An 18,601-nucleotide genomic window follows, 5' to 3' on the forward strand; every position below is an offset into this window, starting at 1 on the left:
GATGCCTTTTCACTTGAAAATAGTGGGTGCCATGAGAAATAGAATGTAGAAATGACGAATTTAGATGAAATTAGTACCGGAAAAATATTATATAGAGCCGGTAAGTGAAACAAAATACTAGCAAATCGTAACTAGATTGCTTTAGTCTCAGATACGTTAGTTTGTTCTGTTTTCTGGTGTTGAAAGGAGTCCCAGTTAATGAGGAATGGAAAGATTCCGCTGTCAGAACAGAGCGCCTGACCAATTAAAGCAACCAGTGATACAACATGTCTCTTACACTGTCTTGGGAACAAGGAAAAAAGGTTTAAGAATGGTTAACATGACTACAATAGCCTTATGTTTGATGTTGGTTAATTCCTGAAGTAGTAAGAGAGCAGTATATCATTTTGATCCCTTTGAAGTAATTTAGAACGGAGAGGTGTTTCATAGAATCGAATGTGCGAAGTATACTTAAACTTATCCGTTGCTTGTCAGAGAGGACGTAAATCAAAGTTGTCTTTACTTTTTTTAAGCAATTTCCGTTCATTAGCACTGTTTCACGCTTCTTTGGTTGTCATCTAACAAGCGAAGGAAAATGAGACTATCGTGAGCAAAGTTATCCTGTTTTCGTTTTGGTGATTTTAAGCCATCTTTTCTCCTGTGCTCGTTTCCAGTGTTATGCGACATCCTTGTTTCTGGTGCACGAAACGATACCGTATCGGAATAACTTGTCCCGTTGAGCAGGTTTTCTTATTTCCCCTGATAAGACGCATACAATTAAGACACAAGTATAAATTTATCCAGACTTCATCTGATTCAGAGTTGGGCACCCCAGCAGTAGGAGAAATTAGGAGTAACGATACTTTGAGAGTGCAGGGTATCCCACATTCTTTTATAATCCGAAAGCTCGTTGACCTTGTAAACATGATACGTTTACCGAGCGAGGTGGCGCAGTGGTTAGCACACTGGACTAGCATTCGGGAGGACGACGGTTCAATCCCGTCTCCAGCCATCCTGTTTAAGGTTTTCCGTGATTTCCCTAAATCGTTTCAGGCAAATGCCGAGATGGTTCCTTTGAAAGGGCACGGCCGATTTCCTTCCAAATCCTTCCCTAACCCGAGCTTGCGCTCCGTCTCTAATGACCTCGTTGTCGACGGGACGTTAAACACTAACAACCACCACCACATGATACATTTAGTATCTCTGATACTTCAAGCATAGTGTTGGACTTCCGGAGCGCGTAACGTATTACATATATTTACAGATAATATTAACAGGCAGTATCAAATGGGACAACAACGCAAAATCAGTAATAAGAAAAGCGAATGCCAGACTTAGACTTATTTGAAGAGTTTTCGGGTAGTTGAGTGCATCTATGAAGGGAGTCGCACACACGACGATTGTGCGATTTATAGAGAATTGTTCTCACATTCGGAATCCTTATCAATATGGAATGCTAATAGACATAGAACGATTTAAGAGACGTGCTGCTACGATCGTAACACGGCGCTGTAGTCCATACCAGAGTGTAACAGAGATGCTGTGCGAACTTAAATTTCAAGCATTGGAAGAAGGTGTTGTTCATTTGAAAAGCTGTTAAATAAATTTAGAGAACACGTATTCCAGGAATTTCGTGTGATAGTTCCGCTGCTTCTGTCGCATGTATCGACTACGCGTCATGATAATAATCTAAGAGCGACTAGGTTGCGTATGGACAGTCATATTTACCTCAGTAAACATGCGTGTGTAAGAGGAAGGAAAATCGCTAATAAACATATAAAGTACCCTGCACCACGCTTGTGGTGTTTATAGAGGAACATATGTAGAAGAATTCCGTTTAAACAGTTGTCTTGTTCTTCATCGAACAATGGAATCAGACTTCTGAAAATAGTCACATTTCATCAAGTGTCCACCACATCAACGTACTCTGCGCAACTCAATTAAAGGACCACTTTTTCGTAACCCCATAATTCTCTCCCATTACGACGAGTAAGTTTGAAACTTGGCTCAAAGGTGTCTCCAACCCTTCTCATTACAGTACAAAAGCGTGGCGCACCGGACGTCACCCTCGGGCTCGGCGACGCTCCAAACATCAAGGTTTCGACGCATGTGGAAACGTCACAGCTCAGGACTCCGTGTGATATTACACCACGATTTAACCTGTTGCCATTGTGTGTATCTCACATGATGAGAAGATCATCACAGCCCCTCTTACCGACGCGTCAGCGCTTCTTTTCAGAGACACCGCCGATCAGAATCGAGGCGAAAAGGCCTCAAAAGATGACATGAAGGGCGTCAATGAAACCACCCCTTTGCTTGGCGTATTGACTCCGAAACATTTCACGGTCTAAAACGACAGTATGCAGTTTGATGAGCAACAGGACCTCTTTCTAGACGACGTACGAGAATGTTGACAACCCCTGTGATTCAGCCCTTCTGCAAGTACATCGCGAGGCTGTGTACTGAACAAGACAGCGCAGTTGTTTAGCACACTGAATTCGCATTAGGGAGGACGATGTTTCAAACCTGCTCCCAACCCTTCCTGATTTAGGTTTTCCGCGATTTCCCTGAATTGCTCAAGACAAATATCGGGATGTCTCGTTTCAAAAAGCACGACTGATTTGCTTCTCCATCCTTCCCTAATCCGAGCTTGTGCTTCGTCTATAATGACCTAGTTGTCGACGGGATGGTAAACGATAATCCCTTCTTCCTCCTCCTCCTTCTCCTCCATCGTGAACGTAGAAGCCTGTTGAAGGTGATGTGAATCCTTTGCAGTGTAGCGCGACCACAATTTTTGCTCTGATACACAAATTGAGGCCACTAGGGACTATTCAAACCGTTCACTGAAATTTGAACGTGATCCAAAGCAGCTAAGGGTGTTTATGCTTTTTCGTCCCTCTTTTCTCTCGTCCTCCTGTGGCGTGATCATGGGGAAGGGGTGGGAGGAGGTCGGGATGAAGGGCTGCAATGCGACAAGAAAACGGCAAAGGGTCTCTCTAGGAACATACACCCCCCCCCCCCCCCTCCCACAGTTCGGCATCACTCTCGGTGACACTTTCGCAGCTTTGTTAGACACTTAAAACTATACTTGCACAGAGACTTCGACATCTATTCAGCTAAATGGTGTTCCGCTGTTGCTCTAGCGCCTGCGGGCAGGCATCCGGAAGCTAAGGGTGGCGAAGGTTTTGCTTGTCCTCAATCGCTAAAGCAGTAGTTGAGTTCTATTCTGGTGAATAGGTGTCGATGTCTCTGTACAAGTACCTTTTAAAGTGCTCGAGTGACACCGAGTGTGCTCGCAAACTGAAGGGCCTTAGAGAGACCCTTTGCCGTCTTATTCATCCATACTCACTTTTGTGAGTTTGTTGCCTCGTATCACGTTCAAATTAGGTCCTTAGTGATTCCACGTTGTATACCAGACCGAACACTGCGTCGCAAAGAGAACAGCTCACGTTCTATGGCGTTGCAGCCCCACGATGTGCTTACAGAAGGGTTGAATAGTGCAAGGTATGTCAGTAGAACCGAAAGCTACCAAGAACATCGTCCTGTTGCTCATCGCAATTCGAACTGTCGTTGTCGACTGCGAAGTGTGTGGGAATGAATGCCGCAAGGGCAGCGTTGTGCAGTGTAGACTCAGCTAACTCCACCAAAATAACATAATATTGAAGCATCGTAACCATTTTCCCACTGACGAAGGCGTTACACGTCATAGAGCATAGTAAATCTGCTTTAGTTAAGCATCTGTCCCCAAAACTGGACCATTTAGTTTCCTGCTTGTGGACAGATTGAAACGCTTCTGTCCATTGTTGAACTGATTCGTCTCATGTTTTATTACGTTTCATTCGGCTTATCCCAATTTGTGTTCACATTTTAACTGTTAAATGAATGTTTAATAGTAATTATGAGTAACATCAGTGAATTCAAGGATCCAGCCATCAACCCCTGCCTAAAAAGAATTTCACTGTCCTGACTACTAGCTTGCATGTGTCGTCTGTCTATCTGTGCACCTTAGCTGGGGTTTGACGAGCCATAGTAGGAGCAAGATGAGGTCAGTGACTCATAACCCTCTCTCCGAGCAAGAACACCCTGGGAGACGGTCCGGCTTCCTAGAATTCGAGGCGGCAGGGGTTGAGTACGAGCGGCCAGGTCGGCGGTTCGCCAGTGTCACGGACACTGGCCGCTCTGACAGATACGTGTTTTTGGGTGTCTGTGGCCATCAGGACAGGAGGGTCCATGACAAATTAAAACGCCATGATAATGGACTAAGGAGAGCGCCTGATCCTGCTCAGAATAAATTGTCTTTTTACAAGCAGAGCTAGTAGCTCAAAGTGCAGTTTTCCAGAGTTTGTTGTCTCTGACCTGCAGCTTCCCAGAACAAGGGAGCGAGGAACTAATTGCAAACTTAATTCTGTCCCCTGGGAAGGCAAGCGGTTGTATTTTTTAACAAAACTTCTGTCCCTCAGTCTCAGGGAGTAGGGTTTTGGTATGCAGTCTCTTGAAAAATTGTCTATGCAGAAAGGGAGACGACTGGTTGCAATGTGAAACTCTTACAAGGAGAAGAGTTGGCCAGTTTTTTTTTTTTTTAAATTAATATCATTGGAAAACTTTTGTCGAAGCCGTATGATGGGTGGAGCTGATTTTTCGAGACCTTGTATAGAGCAGAGAGAGAAAAAACTAGGGCTTCTGCTGCGGGAGAGAACGGTTCCGTCTAAGAACACACACAATTTTGCTTCAGGAGACAGCTTTCAGCGCTCGGCTGCGTATGAGAAAATTTCGACTTCTGACAACAGAGAACTTGCGCTTAGCTTCCACAACATCTAGCGGCTGACGTGCAAATGTGGGGAATCGACCACGACACTTCTCACAGCCCACTCCCAGCGTATTAATTATGGTGATAAGTTCGTAAACCTTTCAGTATGAGGTCGTGGTCCATGAAAATCTTCTGCTTCTAACCTTTCCCGGGCTGGACATCTTCAGTGGTGATACTCTCTCGTTGAGTCTTGCCGAATGATTTTTGAAGCTCTTACATGTCCCAGCCGTCAATCGGCAAGAGCAATGCCCCTGAAGACGTCCAGCGCACATCTGGACGAAACGTCACGAATAGCACAGTTTCGTTTACCATGATCTTATACGCCGAAATATTTAACAGCACCAATTTCCTGCAGTCGTGAAAGCGTTCATTCTATAATATGGCGAGAAGCATAGGCTATCAGGAAATCAGAGTTGTTAGTCTTCGCTATGCTCGTTGTGTGGGAAGGATTAGGTACCACGATTTGTGAACGTAGTTTAAGTGATATGTGGCTTATCAGTGACCAGGCTATTTATGTTATCCGCGAATGGTTATGCCTTTTAGGCAACGTCGGTACGATCACTGTGTGTGTTCATCGCGCTCACACTATTTCTTGAATGACTTGTGCGATAATAGACACTCCCCTTTTACCTGCCTCTTATGGAGTTTACCCAGTCAGTCAATCATGTGTTTTGTATTTTTAAATACTCCAGATGTTTTCGGTTTCTCTGTGTCTTATCGCACATGAAAACGTTTTGTTTATGATTCATGCTCATGTCCGTGCACACAGAGAATACTGTAATAGTTGGGATGAATATGGACCTATGTTTTATTTCAGTAGAGAGACGATCCTTTATTTATGAATGCCTTAAAGCTTTTTGAAAGAACTAAAACGCAGTATTCACTCACTAGAGCCACCCGTTTCATATCTTTCTCCTGATGCGCGAAGGTTTCGTTGCTGGATATTGTGTAGATCTGCGACGGCCGGTGTGGCCGAGCGGTTCTAGGCGCTTCAGTCTGGAACCGCACGACCGCTACGTCCGCAGGTTCGAATCCTGCCTCGGGCATGGATGTGTGTGATTTCCTTAGGGTAGTTAAGTTTAAGTAGTTCTAAGTTCTAGGAGACAGATGGCATAAGATGTTAAGTCCCAAAGTGCTCAGAGCCATTTGTACCATTTTTGAGTAGATCTGCCTCTCGGTCTGTTCAGCCGATCTGTAAGTGATGTACATAGCGCTGTTGGTGTCTTAAGATAACTTGAATCCAACATCTGATGAAATGTAACTGCACACTCTGTGTAACGCACAACTGGCTCCTAGATGTCACAAGAGGTGGATCCTCCGATGTAAAAGGGGACAGGGATTATTGTGTTGTCAGTAGAGACATCACCCAGGAGAGTACAGTGACCACGAACGTGGACTACTCATTGGATGTCACCTGAGAAACAAATCCATCAGCGACGTTTCAATCCTCCTAAAGCTGCCCAAGCCGACTGTTTGTAATGTGGTTGTCAAATGGAAACACGAAGGAGCAACCATAGTCAAAGCAAGATCAGGCTGACCTCTGTCACTGACGGACAGGGTCCGACAAACATAGCAGAGGATAGCTGCAAAAAGCCGCTGTGCCAAAGAAAGTGGTATAGGCATGCGTATTCAAATATAGAGATATGTAAACAGGCAGAATATGGCTCTTCGGTCGACAACACCTATATAAGAGAGCAAGTGTCTGGCGCAGTTTTTAGATCCGTTAGTGTTGCTACAATGGCAAGTTATCAAAATTTAAGTGAGTATGGTGTCATAGTCGGCGCACGAGCGATAGGACACGGGATCGCCGATGTAGCCATGAAGTGGGGATTTTCCCGTACGTCCATTTAACAAGTGTACTTTGAATATCAAGAATCCGTAAAAAATCAAATCTCCGACATCCCGGAATCCGCAAAAGATCCTCCAAGAACAGGATCAACGATGACTGAAGAGAATCGTTCAACGTGACTGAAATTCAAACCTTCCGCAAAATCCCACTCGTGTACCATTGATAACTGCACGACACAAAGCTTTACGCCTCGCCTTTGCGCGTCAACACCGACATTGGACTGTTGATGACTGGAAACATGTTGCCTGATCGGACGAGTCTCGTTTCCGATTGCATGGAGCGGATGGACGCGTCCGGGTATGGAGACAACCTTAAGGATCCATGGACCCCGAATTTCGGCAGAGGACTGTTCAAGCTGGTGGAGGCTCTGTAATGGTGTGGGTTGTGCGCATTTGGAGTGAAGTGGGACTCCTGACATGTCTAGATACTCTGATAGGTGACACGTACGTAAGTATTCTACCTGATCACCTGCATCCACACATGTGCGTCGTGCATTATTACGGACTTGGGCAACTCCAGCAGTACGATGCGACACCCGCACGTCCAGAATTGCTGCAGAGTGGCTCCAGCAACACTCTTGTGAGTTTAAACACATTCTCTGGCCACCAAACTGCCGAGACATAAACATTATTGAGTTTATCTGGGATGCCTTCCAACGTGCTGTTCAAAAGAGGCGTCCACCTCCTTGCACTCATACGGATTTATGGACAGTGCTGCAGGATTCATTGCGTCATATCCCTCCAGCGCTACGTCGTGTTGCAGCACTTCTGCGTGCTCGCGGGGGCCCTACACGAGATTAGGCAGGTGTACCAGTTTCTTTGACTCTTAAGTGTATTTGGAGTAATGAATCATGCACTATCCTGTGCCAATCTGATGGAACGGTTGTGGTTTGGCGAACTTCTAGAGATCGTTACCAGCTTCATGTGTAGTGCTAACAGTCAAGTACAGAGGAGGTGGTGTTGCGGTAGAAGGATGTTTCTTGTGGTTAAGGTGCGGTCTCACTGTTGCGCTTAATAAAACACTACATGCGAAGGATACGAAAACATTTTACCGCACTGTTTGCTGCTGACAGCAGAGCAACAGTTCGGAGACGATAACTGTGTCTGTGAGCATGATAATGCATACGTAGTAAAGCAGCATTTGTGTGACAATGGATTGTGGAGAATAACATCCCTGATATGGACTGGCCTGCCCACAGTTCCGACCTGAACCAAATGAACTGCTTTTGGAATGAGACAGAACGTCGACTTCGCTCCAGACCACCTCTGGTTTCAGCTCTTGAAAAAGTTTGCCTCCCATCCTTCCATTGACATTCAGACTCCTCATTCAAAGTACATGGTTTAAGGCGTCATAACAGCGAAGGGTGGATACATTCCGTATTAATATCCGCTAGTAGGTGTCCGGATACTTTCGATCACATACTGTACTTTCTGTTCCCATCAACAAACTCATGCTTTCATGATCTGCAGTTACTAGCAAAAAAATTCAAATGGCTCTCAGCACTATGGAACTTAACATCTTAGGTCATCAGTCCCCTAGAACACAGAACTACTTAAACCTAACTAACCTAAGGACATCACACACATCCATGCCCGAGGCAGGATTCGAACCTGCGACCGTAGCGGTCGCGCGGTTCCAGACTGAAGCGCCTAGAACCGCTAGGCCACTTCCGCCGGCCACAGTTGCTAGCAACAAACGCAATTTCAGTGAAGTTCTAGCGTACCTCTACCTCGTCTACTGCTGGCTATTAATGACGGAGACTTGCCATGGGTACGAATAAGTGATAATTTGCCCAAAGGGTATTTTAACGCTACTGTAGTCGCCCTGATACTTATACGTCCCCCAGCAGAAGTGCGTTACTCTAATTACTCAGGTAACTTGTCGTGTGATAACCTAACGGTTTCCTAATCTTATCCTGTGGATCAGATAGAATATTAGGATGCGCTTACAAATCCAGTTCCCTTTTAATGAAGAGGTTATAACATGATGAAAAATGTATATAAGAGGCAAGATTAAATGGTACAGGAAAATTCTACTTACTAAAAGATAAATGTCATTATTTTAATACATTTACTCATCATAAACCCAATTCAAATACATTATATAATAATTACAACTCTCAGGTTCTCAATGTATTAACTGTCTGACTCTGCCCTATACGATACTCGTGATATGTGGTTAGGCGCGGAGTAACTGACATCCCCCGTTGTACGCAATAGCAAGAAGGTACTACAATCTCAATGAGCAGTGTGAAACCTCAGTGCAGAATGGAGTACAACACGGGATTCAGCAAGGTAAATTTACTTTGTTACACACCGATGCATAAGCACGATCACCGTAGTGATCAGAAGCTATAGCTGTAGAACTTCTCGCCTCAGCGAGATAATAGTAATTTTGTACCTCACCAAAAGTACAGCTGAAGACGCTCGTCGACCGCCGTGCGCCGCCAAGACGACCCTCTCGTCCCACGACCCAGCAGCGACTCTCTCGCTCCACGTCCACGAAAACGACCTCTCAGCTCCACGTCCCAGGAACGACCGACCTCTCACTTTCCTCCACTTTTTCCCAGCTCAAAATCTTTTCTCCCGCCTCAAATTTGCGTGGCGAATCATCTTTCCGGAAGGCACTCTTTTCGAAACCCTACCAATCTCAGTTTAGAATTCAGACCGAAGTTTCTGGAAGTCCTTTCTGCGCCAGTAGGAAAATCCGCGAATACTTGCTGCCACTTATTTTTGGCAGACCCGCTGCCTTCTCACACCTGCCCGGCGGACACGTGTTCCCGTTTTGCAGGTGGTCCAGCTCCCGGGACTCCCGAGATTAGCACCGGAAGCGGCTACGCCGTCCTATTGTCCGAAGGAATGTGTGAGGTCCATGTGTCCTTCCGTTCTACCACGAGTTTCACAGCTCTGCTCGTTCCCCAGTCACCTAACATGCAGACATTCCATAAAGTGTACTGGGCGATGTCAGTCACATACATGTGTTTACTGAACGATCACAAACCTGTCTTCTCTATAACTGAAGGGGCTTAGTTGTCGTATTGGATGTAACACGGTTTGTAAAATGACGCCATCTTACAAAGTTATGCGAGATACGGTATATTCGCTGTTAGAGAACAATGCATTCATACACAAGATGACTTTCACTACATTGTTCTGCGATGATGAGAAACAAGCTGTGAAGCGCTTTGCTAGAGAATATCATTTAGTATGTACAGGGTCAACTTGTCAAACGTACCTTAAATAAACGTGTAAAAAATTCTAATTTACTACAAAGGATTGAAAATACAATTACTCACCACAAGGTGGAATGGTGGTGAAGAAACACGCACCTGAAATACAAAAAAAAAAAAAAAAAAGAGTTAGAATATTACGCAGTTTTCTAAGCAATGGGTATTTCGTTAGGGAGTTGAGGTGGTGATGGAATGCGATGGGAGCTTAATGCATGGATGAAATCGATTATATATAAAGATGATGTGACTTAGCGAACAAAAGCGCTGGCAGGACGATAGACACACAAACAAACACAAACATATACACAAAATTCGAGCTTTCGCAACCGGCGGTTGCTACATCAGGAAAGAGGGAAGGAGAGGTAAAGATGAAAGGATGTGGGTTTTAAGGGAGAGTGTAAGGAGTCATTCCAATCCCGGGAGAGGAAAGACTTACCTTATGGGGAAAAAAGGATAGGTATACATTCGCACACACACACACACACACACACGTATCCATCCGCACATACACAGACACAAGCAGAATGTCTAAGCAAATGTCTGCTTGTGTCTGTGTATGTGCGGATGGATGTGTGTGTGTGTGTGTGTGTGTGTGTGTGTGTGTGTGTGTGTGAGTGTGAGTCCTTTTTTCGCCGTAAGGTAAGTCTTTCCGCTCCCGGGATTGGAATGACTCCTTACACTCTCCCTTAAAACCCACATCCTTTCATCTTTTCCTCTCCTCTCCTCTTTCCTGGCGAAGCAACCGCCGGTTGCGAAAGCTCGAATTTTGTGTGTATGTTTGTGTGTCCATCGACCTACCAGTGCTTTTGTTCGGTAAGTCACATCATCTTTGTTTTTAGATGTATTTTTTCCACGTGTGTGTGTGTGTGTAGGTTCCTGAGGAGGTCCTTGATCGACTTCCAAAGATATCGAACCGCGCTCGAGACCTTGCTATCCTGCCACTTCGATAACAGACGACAGAGCCGCGACTCGGCGAAATAAAGGTACTGGCACGTCCCGGCTGAGCGGTCTCTGGATCCCTCCCGCCTGCAGGGAATGCGTTTTGTGACGCAGAACGAACGAACGACCGAGTAGTGCCCTCACCGCTGGGTTTGCTGCTGTTGTGAGTTGAGGGAAGATCCAGCGGGTGTTGTGCGGTAGCACTCTGGCAGTTGGATGCGTTGTCTCATTCCTTGGCCGACGTAGTGCATATTGCAGTGGAGAAGCCGTGGTAGCCATAGTGAATGGTTGCCAGATACGGCCTATTAATAGAGGTGTTGCACATCGGCGATGAGTAAGATGAGGCGGAGTTGTCGGCCGCTCCCCTGATACAGAACAAAGCTACAGTTCACTTCATGGCGAGCGTCAGGTTTGCATGCAAATAGTTTTTTGCTGGTATTAGCACAAAAGGCTCATTTGTGCTCTGAACGTTAGTGTTTGAGTGTCTGTGGGAGAGGGTGAGAGATTGAAGTTCCTGAATTTGACTGATCCTAAGGCTTTTCTTAGTTTAAAAATTGATTGGTTTAAGAAGAGAAATTAAGCTGCTCAAAATTTCTTATGTGTTTGTTGCGTTGGTCCACTTATTTTAGGGTGTTAAGCATTCAGAATTAATACTGAATTTAAGTGGTTATTGTACTTGAAGCAGCGGCGGATACAGAAAAAACTCAAGGAGGGGGCGCTAAAGTTATCTTGAGCTACGTTTATTTTTACCGTAATAAAAAATAATCAAGTCACGTGCAAAGATTAAGAAAGTTTTATATAAACTGATTGTACACGTATGCCATCTTGTGATATACAAAGTTACAATTGTGGTTCTCTTCCTTAAATGATGAATTCTATGCGCCTATTGTTCCTGGCGTATTGGCTAATTACATATAAAATACGATGACGCGGACGTGCGTGCTTCATAGGAAAGTGCAGCTACTCGACAACTCGATTCAGTCAAGTCGAGTGACGAAAGAAACGAACTAATAGCGTGCCGGCTGACTGGCGGGGGCGGCGCGGGTGGCCATGAGGGAGACCACAAGGCGGGGGAGGGGGCGGGGGAGGGGGGCTGGAGGGGGGGGGGAGGATCTGCCACTGACTTGAAGCAAGTGAGGAAATCTGGCAGCTAGCTTGTACTTCCTTGTAGCTTTCTATCAGCAGAGCTTCTACTGAGCCGAAATTGAGATTACGTAAGTTGCAGGTGTTAAAATTCTACCTTAACATGTGTATTTTCTGCTAAAAAACTTTGTTTGGCATTCCTGGGCGTAACCTCTTTAGTAAATATTAAGTATCATTACAGCTTCTTAAACTCACCTAGTTTAATTTGATTTTCATCCCAAGATTGGCTACAGAAGTATGAAGCAGGCTTCCCTTTAATTATGTTGAATGATTATTTACCAGTGTACGTTGTACATTTTCTTAATAAATGTGTATTTTTCATTTTTCCGCGAACTGACATGTGTTAATGTATTCTTTGTAAGCAGCGTACAACAAGGCCATAGGAAGTATTTGCCAGGAAGTTGTGCCGTTCGATACGTGCCGACGTCACTGTCATTTACAAATTTTGTAAACTATTCACACTGTTATTTGTTGGCAACTTATTGTTGAATTAATTTGTATATTTTATGTGTATTTATTTGGGTTTGTGTCCGCAGTCCTTTCACGACAGAATTAAGCGTGCAAATTTTTAGTATAGTAGTATGACTAGGGCTGCTTAATTACAGCATTCTCTAGTAAGCCTGTAGTGATTCCAACCAAAAGCGTCGTCAGGCCAGAAGTGGCCCATCGGGACCATCCGACCGCCGTATCCTACTCATCTGATGATGCGGATAGTAGGGGAGTCTGGTCAGCACACTGCTCTCCTGGCCGCTATGAGATTTCAACCAAATTCGCTTCAAATGTGAATTACTATTCCGAAGCGACGTGGAGGCAAGGCGCCACAAGAAACCCAAGGTGAAGCGAGAAAAAGAGGGCAGCACCGAAGTGGTTGGAATTTCTGGAATTACTGGAGTAATTTTGTTGCAGCAATGTCTTTCTGATTAATTAGCGACATTTGAAAATTTGCTTCCGTTCGGGACTCCTCCTATTACGCTCGATTTGTACGTAATTAAGGGAATATTCTTCTGTAGAAGCTTCCCTATTGATCCATAAAACCGAGTAACTGCTCCCATGCTGAGTGCATTATTGATTACTACAATACATTCTTATCGTAGAACGGAAATAGTCGGGGAAAATAAAGTCTTCTGATAAGTTAGGTATAACGAATGTAGATATGTTTTACCAGAACTCATGTTGTCGATGATGATGACGATAATGTGTCTTTGGCGGACAGCTGCCATGTCCCATATTGCGCGCACGCGCGGAAATTCGAAAATTATGCATTTTACAATTTCTTAAAATTATAGTGAAATGACGAATTCCGTGCAAACAAAATAGGACAGCCGTTACTATTAGTTATCCCTCGTCAGCTGACTGCAATTTATTAAAAATAATTTTACCAAACGCGTTTTGATTTTATTTATAAAGCGTCTTACGCGGTTGTTCTGCGAATATCTATATCAGAAATCAGGAATATACGAACTGCAATGCAATGCATGTGATGGAATATACGTAGGTTAAACCAGGAGGGTATTCGACACCAGATACAAAGAACATGTAAGAGCATGGAAGTATAGGACAAATCATTCAGCTTTTGTAGGACACTTCAACCAACACCAGCATAAAATTACAGCCAGAGACACAGACATGGAAATCATACAGATAAACAACAACAAAGAAACACCTCACTTTACAAGAAAACTACCACATCAAAAAAACCATAACAGAACAGAAACGACTGATAAATGATCAGACCAACTTGACAAACCACAAACTCTTTAAACGGATTGAACACTTAATGTAACATTAAACATGGGCATATAATCACAAACCCCATTTACCACTACCATATCCTCTCAGATTCTGTCCTATAATCACCGTCCAAACACCTCCCCCCCCCCCCCACCGTCTCCACCCGCGCAGCTGCCCCCACCCAAAAAAATGCCATCCCGCCCCCATTCCCCATTCATCTCACGTCTCTACCGAAAATATAAGACAATTTCACAAATTTTCACTAGCTCACATACACATACACACACACACACACACACACACACACACACACACACACACAAAATGTAGTTTCACAGGTTGGCAACATTCACAACATGAACGAAAATAAACAAACAGACGTAAACACTGTTACAGTGTGGAATGAGAAACAGTTCACAAAAGTGAAGTGTAAGTAATGCAGCGCAAGAAATACTGCAGAATGGCAAAAACTGACAAGTGCAAATGCGAATCGAAGTCTTCAGACGTCAACCGCTGATAGCAAGGAGGGAAGGAGCAGAATATGCAAAGAAATACCGTAAGTAGCTTCACACGAACTTTGTAAACAAAACGCTGTTTTTAAGCTAAAACAACAGAAAATGTTCAAATGTATGTATCGAATTTGCAGAGCAACCACGAAAGATGATTTATAAATAAAAGCGAATCGCGTCTGGTGTAATTCATTTTAATAAATTGCATTCAGCTCAAGACGGATAACCAATAGTAACAGTTTTTAACAGCTGTAGCGGAAGATGGCCACTCAAACAAACGTAAAATAGGACAGCAGTTAACTTTGACTGTTTGATAACTGGAATCAAAGGACGAGCCAGCCAACTCACTAATCTATGTAGCATAAAATATAAAAATGCACTCAGTGCATTGATTTGTACACAACGATATTACAAACTTGGGAGGGGGTATCCTCTCGTCAAAATATGAAGCTATGTGTTAGCAGATAGGGCTCGTTTAGGAGGTGGGATCAGCCTTTTGGGGTGACCGATGTGAGAACCGCCGCAGTTGAATTGTCTATCTCAGCTATCGTGGCTTATGGTTGCTTATGGTCAGCCTCTCTTACTACCACAGTTGTATGCCTATGTGGCTCGACAGCGAAATAAGAGCTTACATGGGAATGACACTTCGTCATGACACTGCTGGCACCCAGCAGAATGATCCAGAGATTGAGCTACAAGAACAAATTGCAGAACAAGGGCCAGGGCTCGAAATACAGGAACAAGACGGCGTAGGAGGGGTCAGAGATCGAACAACAAGATAGCGCAACGGGAGTCCGAGAACTAACTGTGAAAACAAGATGATGGAGCCAGGGCCAGTCTGAGGCCCAAGCAACACAAGCGGCCGCTTGGATGCTAAGGTGAAAGATGTGTTACAGGCGTAATTTGCGCAAAATTGGTACACAAGTGTGCATTACAATTATCAGCAAAAACAATCCATTTTCACGCTCACTAAATTTAGATTTGTTTTTGAAGGTCTTTATAAGAGCCTAAGGAATGCCAACTAATTGATGAGGGAGGGAAAGGAGGAGGGAGAACCGAGTGTTATGTTGCTTGTGTGGAAAAATGGAGGACTGAGAGGGACGCCAACTGATGTGTCGCTTGTGTGGGAAATGTCATCGAACCAGCCCTGGACGGAGGTCAGAGATCATGGTACAAGAATAAGAGTGTGGACCAGGTGTCAGAGATTGAACTACGAATCAGGGATAGAGCGAGCAGAGCAAGATAGAAGAGCAGGTGAGCATCCAGCGAACTATTACACAGTATAACATGTTGTGTAAAAACTGTGTCTGTGTGTGTGTAATTTTTTGGGTTTGGGGGGAGAGAGGGTTGCTGTGAATACTGAAAAACCGCCCCACCACACTCGTCGCTGCAGCTCTACCCCTGAACGTAGGTAACCCAAAAACCAAAGGTCAAATACTGTCGTAGTTACTGCATTCCTACTAACGGTAAAATAAAATAAGATAATGGCTATTCAGAGACAATGGAGAGAAACATTGCGGCATTGTAATTTGAAAGAATGAAGGAATGTAAGATAGGGTTTTTGCATCCTGTAGACAGGTCTGACAACTACGGAATGGGCACTAACTTGGTTGAGCCTCAGTACAGATGGGAACTGACTGAAATAATTTAAGAGAACAACCTAAACTTGCATAACACTGGTTGTACAAAATATTAGCTGCTTCTCTCATGTACGAGACCAGTGTCTTGACCAGTAGACTGTCAGACCGCTAGAGTTTCATGTCGGAAAGCTGGTAGATGTCTTTGTGCTGAAGAAAAAGAAACTGCATGTAGGCGTGGACACGGTAATATGTCTTTAAGAAGAAGGAAAAATAGTTGCGGAAATATCAGAGTCGAAAAGGAGATGAACTAGTGGTTTCGCATGTCGTAGCAACCCCCGATTGTAACAAAGCCTGACGTTTAAACTGCAAATTTGTGTCGTTATGAAATTTATTGAATGGTTAATAAACAAATAAATAACTTCCGCAACAGATCATCATTCGTTGGCTGCACAACGCCACCGGACAGGGCCTTACTCCCAACGACTATTTCGACTAAATTCTATTAGAATGCAAATCTGGCACCGTTTATCATTATTTTCTAGATTTTTGTTTGGAAACACTGTAAATTGTGATAGCACAAACTCAAAGCGAGCAAAAATTCACGAAGTCACTTGAAATAGTAAGACGCGCATAAAGTTTAGCTGCATATCTAAATATCCTAAGATAAGACCGTTTGCTACGGGCAGTGTCCCAACAGTCGAGTCACATGCATGACACACTGTTTCCTGTGATACTAAATTTATATATTAATGGGCATCAATTTTGATTCAATGGTAAATAGCTGGATGTATTTTCAACACGAGAAAGATTACACTCTTATCATCAAGATTTCACCTTCCATTGATTTGTTATTTCAGACAGGTGCTTATTTCGTTGCCTTTCCTCATTTTTGTCCAACTCAGTTTGTTGCGATTTATATGGTGATTGACCAGTAAACCAAAGAGCAAAGTAATCGTGCAGCTGGATGGACAATGAACAACATTTACAGGGATGAAGGAATACATGCATTCTTGCCCTATGTGGAACAGAATACACGTTGAAAACAGTACAATCCGTTTGTAATTCACTATCTACGAGGTCATTGTAGTATACAATACATGAAAATGAAACCGCACTATTGTATACCCGTTGCACTGGCGATCCCAGTGGAATTCATCTCACTTCACGACACATGTGTTTATCTTCGCCGCGGGGGATATTGCATTGACTGCTAAAAACGTATTACCGTTTCCGCTCAGTCTGCGCTGGAGTTGGGCTGCAGCATTTTAAACGTGGACGATATTTACGCGACACTCAGATTACAGGTGTGCTCATATTGCTGCTCTGCTTCGAGTTCACAAAACAAAGTCTGCTTGTAATTGCTGGCGTTTTATGAGCACTTCCGTGGAAACGAAATACCGTGCTGTGGAAACGAAATACCGTATCTGCATTTGTGTTTCCGTCGATTCAGGTGTACAGGGAACAACCGATTGGCTCCCATAAAACATATGGTTATCGATAAAATACCGGGATATGTTTCGTCTCCACGTAACACCGGCCAGGATCAATTTTCATTATCAGCAACCATAGAGCTTTGCTGAATCTATTGCACTAAACCGCTATTAGCGAATGTAATAAAACGTACAGCAACAAACGGAACTGGCTTTCCCGCAGTTTGTGATATCGTAAAGCATCTGCCCTGTGATCTAGTGAGAGCAGTGTGGAACTTAATAATGCGATTTGGGAGAAACCAAAGATTAAACAGAACTAAGCGGATCTGTAGCTTATGATATCGTTAATAAATACTGTATATGGCGCAGTTTATCGTAACTTCACACAACACAAACTGTCCAGAAGACCTAAAACAATATACCAGGAAGCGCCAAACTCATTAAAAAGAAAGAAGGTAGACAAGATGATAAATTTCGCCTGAATAAGGGACCTCTGGTTTCTTAATAATGATAATAAATAGTAGAAAGATGAAAGCAAAATGACGTGGCATCTGTTTAGCGTTTATGAGCACTGCAATATACGCGGAACCAGCACTTGCTTCACACAAACGGGAGCGGATACAGGGTGTTAAAAATATTCAGCACTCTGAGAAGTGGCAGTATGAACTAAAACAAGACAAAATTTCCTGTGAAGATGGGCTCAAATATGCATACCTCAACAGCTATAAGCACTTGTTTATCGCCGGCCGGAGTGGCCGTGCGGTTCTAGGCGCTACAGTCTGGAGCCGAGCGACCGCTACGGTTGCAGGTTCGAATCCTGCCTCGGGCATGGATGTGTGTGATGTCCTTGGGTTAGTTAGGTTTAAGTAGTTCTAAGTTCTAGGGGACTGATGACCTCAGAAGTTGAGTCCCATAGTGCTCAGAGCCATTTGAACTAGTTTACCTTTCCTACTGTGAGACACATCTTCTCCATAGGAAGCTGTTTGCTATTACAAACAACTTACAGAATGCAATAAACAAAGGACACATTCCTCTGTTCAAGAAGAAGGATACAGCATGCAGCAAACATCTGATAGTATTGTCACTGTAAATCGTATTCACAGTTAAAGTGCAGGGTATAAATTAGTTCTGATGGAACCAGTTTGTCAGAGAACACTTCGTACAAACATGTTATGGTCAGTAGAGATGCCGAGGTGGTCTTGTACGTTGGCCAGCTCGTTCCCTCCATCTTAATCCCTTAGATTTTTTGGTTGTGGGGACACATCAAATCTGTGGTATACCAGGTCCTACTAATGATGTAGCGATACTACAAGTACGCGTCATCCAGATTGCCAGTGCAATCGTGGTCAATTTTTCGCAGAGTTCGTGATTCCGTCAGACGTAGAAGATAGTCATGCCATACTTG

At 43.9% G+C, this 18,601-nt stretch overlaps 1 protein-coding gene across 2 annotated transcripts in view; it reads right to left on the bottom strand.

Annotated features, from left to right (window-relative positions):
• The window catches only part of LOC126334765 (uncharacterized), a 1,160,035-nt gene that overhangs the window by 804,522 nt on the left and 336,912 nt on the right, over positions 1 to 18,601 (bottom strand). Inside the window, exon 3 of one of the 2 annotated variants that reach the window (XM_049997343.1) lies at positions 9,931 to 9,963. The exons of the other annotated variant lie outside the window; for it this stretch is intronic. The gene's annotated coding sequence lies outside the window, so the exon portion shown is untranslated. The remainder of the gene's footprint in view (positions 1 to 9,930; positions 9,964 to 18,601) is intronic. 2 annotated transcript variants of the gene reach the window in all.

This window comes from Schistocerca gregaria, chromosome 2, assembly GCF_023897955.1.
Source record: "Schistocerca gregaria isolate iqSchGreg1 chromosome 2, iqSchGreg1.2, whole genome shotgun sequence".
NCBI lineage: Eukaryota > Metazoa > Arthropoda > Insecta > Orthoptera > Acrididae > Schistocerca > Schistocerca gregaria.